Genomic DNA, 6,023 nt, shown 5'->3' on the forward strand with positions numbered 1-6,023 from the left:
TTTGCCTCTAAACCTTCGCGCTCTCCTCTCCCCCACTCTCAGGTGGCAGCTTTGCTAGGAGGTGGGATGTGGGCAGCTCCTCTATGGGCTGGGAAACCGGACAGGAGGAGGGAGGCGGGAAGAAGGGCAGGCGAGCCACGTGGACAGGGTGCCCACAGTGAGGGCAGCGGGTGGGCACCGTGAGGGGTGCAGGAAAGGGCTTTGGACCGGATAGGGGCCATACGTAGGGAGGGGCGCGGCACGGGGGGGCTCATTCCCCACCCTCACTGACTACGAGGAAAGGACCCGGTGAGCAAGGGGGTCCCCTTCGCCTCAGGCCTGTTTCCTCCACTTTCATATGGGGTCAGATGACTTCTCTGGTGCGGGTGTGGGTTGGATGCCCCGTAGAGGAACTAAGATCCCTCATGCCTTGTGGCCAAAAAACCAGAACATCAAACAGAAGCAATATTGTAACACATTCAATAAAGACTTTAAGAATGGTCCACATTTAAAAAAAAAAAAAACCTTAGAAAATAAATTGGGGTTGAAAATTCCCTGGCAGTCCAGTGGTGAGGCGTCCACACTTCTACTGCTGCGGGTGTGGGTTTGATCCCTGATCAGAGAACCAAGATCCCATAAGCTGAATGGTGCAGCCAAAAACAAAAAACAAAGCAAAACAAACTTGGGGCTGATTATCCCACCTTATGCTATAAATCAAATAAGATGATGAACTTGCAAAGGGCGTGGTCTAGGGAAGAAAAACATTTGGACTCAGGCAGACCTGGGTTCAAATCCCACCTTTGTCACGTCTAAGTTGTAGGCAAATTATTTACCCTCCAGGAGCCTCATCTTCCTCATCTCAGGGAGAAAAATGATGTGTGTGCTGCCAGACAAGATCATAAGGATCAAATAAGAACCAACAGGAAGTACCCTGCCCAGGATATGCGGTTGAATGAATGATGACGCGGTCAGGGCTGCGGTGTGGCTTTTGCAGGCTGTTTCCACCGTAATAAAGTTTCATGGGCTTAAAACATTTTATTTTTTCTGAAGTGAGATTTGCTTCTGCCCTAAAATGGATTCCCATCCCCCTCTCGATTTTAAAAGAAATTAAAACATTTAGATGGCCTTGTGTCTGCTCTGCCCAGTGGGTAAGTCGGCCTGGTGTTGGGTCAGGGTCCTGGCAGGGCTGCCCTGTCCCGGGAAGGGCCTCCAGTGCCATCTCTGAAGCAGCTCTAGTGGGTCACTGACGCCTACACCCCACCCCCTAGAGCTGAGCCCACGGGCGTTTGTTTTTGCCATTATCTTTGTTTCAAAGCCATATGAACCCTTTTGCCCATGGTTGACGGGCTCCAGGAGCTCAGCAGGTGTGGCGGCAGGGAGAGTCCAGAGGCCCTGGGTGTGTAGGTCAGCCTGGCTTTCAAGGAGCTGGGGTTGGGGGTGATGGGCACTTACCACTCACAGTCACCACTGCTCCCTTTTGGGACCGTCTCTGTGTCTAGCCAGAGAAGACAATGGCACCCCACTCCAATACTCTTGCCTGGAAAATCCCATGGACAGAGGAGTCTGGTAGGCTGCAGTCCATAGGGTCGCTAAGATTCAGACAGGACTGAGCGACTTCACTTTAACTTTTCACTTTCATGCATTGGAGAAGGAAATGGCAACCCACTCCAGCGTTTTTGCCTGGAGAATCCCAGGGACCGGGGAGCCTGGTGGGCTGCCATCTATGGGGTCGCACAGAGTTGGACACGACTGAAATGACTTAGCAGCAGCAGCTGTGTCTAGCACTGTACTTGGGGCTTCACATTCATAATCTCCTTTACCCCTCATTGCACCCATTCTGCTTGATAGCCAAGGAAACTGAGGCTCAGAGAGGTCAAGCAATTCACCCAAAGTCACAGAGCAGGGTAAGGATCCAGTCTTCAACTTCCCAAACCAGGGGCCTCCTGGTACCTACCCCGCCATCTTTGAAGACTCAACAGAAACACGGAAGAGGCTTGGACGGTGTGCAGAACATGGCAAGGCAGTGTGAGTCTGGGGTCCAGGAAAATACGAAAATGAGCAGGAGAGCAGTGCCGGGAAGGGTGTGACGGTGTGTCAGGGGTTGAGTGTGCCAGGGACACCTCCCGGGGGTGGTGGGCAGAGCAGGGGAAGGAGGCAGGGCCAGCGTGCCAGCTTTTGCCTCCGTGTTTATTTCTTGAGCTAGCAAGAAACTCTGCCAGGTGGGGCTACTGCAAGACATGCCTGTAGGCACTTTGTTTTATCACTGAACTACGGAGGGCTGCACCTGTTTCTGCACACACGGCGGCAGATCTGTTCAGAGAGCACCTCCCCTGAAAGAGGAGCTCAGAGTCACCGAGGAGGATTGCACACTGGGGGCTCCAGCCCTGACGTTCGCCAGAGGTGGGAGATTTCTGCTGGGAGCAGAGTGCCTGTCTCCACCCAGTCACACCACAGCCAGGGGATGGGGTACGCCCTCAGTGTGACCTTTCTACCCAGAGTGGACAGGTTGGAGAGGGCCCACTCCACTCGAAAACCATCAGCTAGGGACTTCCCTGGTGGTCCAGTGGTTAAGACTCTTTGCTCCCAATGCACAGGGCACAGGTTTGATCCCAGGGCAAGGAACTGAGATCCTACATGCCACATAGCACAACCAGGATAAAAGAAAAAGAAAAAAGCTTCATGGCCACCCCAGAGAGCAAGCTTTCTAGAAACAAATCTGACCCTGGTCACCTCTGCCTAGACCTTGAGTGACATTTCACCAGCTAAGATGAATGAAGTCCAAACCCCTCAGCATGTAGACCTGTGCTCAAAAATGTGGTAGCCACTGGCTTCAGGTGGCTATGGAGTCCTTGAAATGTGGCTGGTCTGAATCGAGATGTGTTGTACATGTAACACGGGCTTCCCTGGTGGCTCAGAGGTTAAAGCGTCTGCCTGGAATGCAGGAGACCCGGGTTCGATCCCTGGGTCGGGAAGATCCCCGGGAGAAGGGAATGGCAACCCACTCCAGTACTCTTGCCTGGAGAATCCCATGGAGGGAGGAGCCTGGTAGGCTACAGTCCATGGGGTTGCAAAGAGTCGGACACAACTGAGCGACTTCACTTGGGACCTCAAAGACTTAGCACATAGTAAAAGAGCTAAGTAATTTACATCTTGCTTATCTTAGTAAGTTAAAAAAATATCAATTAGATGTTTGATAATATTGGGATTGTTGCTGTTCAGGCGCTAGGTTGCGTCCCACGGTTTGGACCCCACGGACTGCGGCACGCCAGGCTCCTGTGTCCTCCACTATCTCCTGGAGTTTGCTCAAATTCATGTCCATTGAGTCGGTGATGCTATCTAACCATCTCATCCTCTGTCACCCCTTTCTCCTTTTGCCTTCAGTCTTCCCCAATGAGTCATAGGCCCTTCGCATATATTGGGTCAAATAAAATATATTATCAAAATTTAATCTGTTTCTTTTTACTTTTTTAATGTAGCTACATTTAAAATTACGTATGTGGCTTTTAATGTACTGAACAACACTTATTTATACTCTGTCCTTTCTTTGCTGCCTCTCCTACCCACATTAGCTTATTCATCTGTTCCTTTTTTTTCCTTCTTTCTTTGGCTATGCCACATTGGTTGTTAGTTCCCCAACCAGGGATTGAACCTGGGACCTTGGCAGTGAAAGTGTGGAATCTTAACCAGTGGACCACCAGGGGAGTCCCCATTTGTTCATTTCTTCATGCATGTATTCATTCAGTAAATATTCACTAATCATCTGCTATATGCTAAACACTAGAGGCAATGAGGAAACGATACAGGCCTGGCATTTGCTCACATGGAGCTCATGAACTATACTTGTGATCTACACACTGTTGAGAGTCCCTTGGACTGCAAGGAGCTCAAACCAGTCCATCCTAAACGAAATCAACCCTGAATATTCATTGGAAGGACTGATGCTGAAGCTGAAGCTCCAATACTTTGGCCACCTGATGGGAAGGGTTGACTCATTAGAAAAGACCCTGATGCTGGGAAAGATTGAAGGCAGGAAGGGAAGGAGACCATAGAGGATGAGATGGTTGGATGGCATCACTGACTCAAGGGACATGAGTTTGAGCAAGCTCTGGGAGATGGGAAAGGACAGGGAAGCCTGGCGTGCTGCATGGGATCGCAAAGACTCTGACACGACTGAATGACTGAACAATAACTCACATATATCCCGTAGCGTTACATGCTGCTGCTCATATTCATGCTTCTCTGTAAAATGACTTCTTAATCCTGTCTACCTGGTGAACTCCTATTTATACTTCAAAGCCCAAACCTTCCAACACTTTAAGCACTTATGTCAAATGTTTCAGTTAAAAAAAATTACCTCATACAGTTTTTTCACTCCTACCCCCAATCCCTGCTGGGGATCTGAACTGTTAACTGTGACTGTGCAATTTTACCAGTGTGTCAGTTTAAATGTCTTCACTCTAAGATGCTCACTTTCCCCAACCCCTGGAACTGTCTCACTCTTTAACCTTATTACATCAACCACCAGCAGAAACTATCTCGTTTGTGACCCATCCAACCCTCCAGACCCTAAGATCTGTGAGAGCAGGCACTTGTTTTGTTGTTCAGAGATAACATCCCAGTGCCTAGTACAGTCCTTGGCACTTAGTAAGCACTTAGATAATGAAGATGGGACTTTCCTGGTGGTCAAGAATCCACCTTCCAATGCAGGGGACTCGGGTTCCATCCCTGATCTGGGAATTAAAATCCCACATGCTGGAATGCAAATTGGTACAGTCACTACGGAAAACAGAGTGGTGATTCCTTAAAACACAGGGAACCAGACTGCCATACGGCCCAGCAATCCCACTGCTGGGCACACACACAGAGGAAACCAGAACTGAAAAAGACACGTGTACTCCAGTGTTCACCGTGGCACTGTTTACAACAGCCAGGACATGGAAGCCACCCAGATGTCCATCGGCAGATGAATGGATAAGGAAGCTGTGGTGCATATACACAGTGGAATATTACTCAGCTATAAAGGAACACATTTGAGTCAGTTCTAACGAGGTGGATGAAACTGGAGCCTATTATACAGAGTGAAGTCAGAAAGAGAAACACAAATACTGTATATTAATGCATACAAATGGAATTTAGAAAGACAGTAACGACAATCCTATATGCAAGGCAACAAAAGAAACACAGATGTTAAGGAGCAGACTTTTGGACTCTGTGGGAGAAGGCAAGGGTGGGATGATTTGAGAGAATAGCATTGAAACATGTATATTACCATATGTAAAATAGACGACCAGTGCAAGTTCGATGCATGAAGCAGGGCACTCAAAACCGGGCTCTGGGACAACCCAGAGGGATGGGGTGGGGAGGGAGGTGGGAGGGAGGCCCAGGATGGGGAGACACATGTGCATCTGTGGCTGATTCATGTCGATGTGTGGCAAAACCAGCATAGTATTGTAAAGTAATTACCCTCCAATTAAAATAAATAAATTAATTAATTTTCAAAAAAAGATCCCACATGCTTCAGGGCAACTAAACCCATGTGCCGCAACAAAGACCCAGCACAGCCAAAAGGAAAAAAAAAAAACAAAAGGAAAATGAAGATGATGGCCTGTTGGCTATATGGTGCAGGGTGTTACAACAAAGGTTCTGGAGTTGGACCACTGGGTTCAAATCCTGCACTCAGTTAGCCACTGTGGTCACCATCATGATCATCATTATACGTCTGCTTTCCCCCTCCTGAGGGCCTGGGCAGCGTCTTGGGCTTGGTCATGCCCCAGCGCTTCACAGAATCTAGTCTCTTCCAGAGTTCCCCAAGGCAGGAAATGTCACTGCCATCCACATAGCCTCTGAGGCCAGAAGCCCACTAAGGTCACCACCTGTCAGCAGTCTGCCATGCCCATCACCAAGCCCTTTCAGAGCTACCTTCATTTCCTACACATCTCCTTACCAGTCTCCTCGAGCATCCCTACCCCTGCTGGGGTCCAGGCTTCTGTCTTCTCTCACCTGGATGCTGCCGTCGCTGCCCAGCGGGCCAGGGCTGCCTCTGC

The 6,023-nt window shown here is 49.2% G+C and overlaps 1 non-coding gene across 1 annotated transcript; it reads left to right on the forward strand.

Moving 5' to 3' along the window:
• The first annotated feature begins 2,879 nt into the window (after positions 1–2,879).
• TRNAS-GGA (transfer RNA serine (anticodon GGA)) lies at positions 2,880–2,951 on the forward strand. Its single transcript has one exon. It is a non-coding gene; the product is annotated as a tRNA-Ser (tRNA).
• Positions 2,952–6,023: the final 3,072 nt, after the last annotated feature.

The sequence above is a fragment of the Budorcas taxicolor genome, chromosome 2 (assembly GCF_023091745.1).
Source record: "Budorcas taxicolor isolate Tak-1 chromosome 2, Takin1.1, whole genome shotgun sequence".
NCBI lineage: Eukaryota > Metazoa > Chordata > Mammalia > Artiodactyla > Bovidae > Budorcas > Budorcas taxicolor.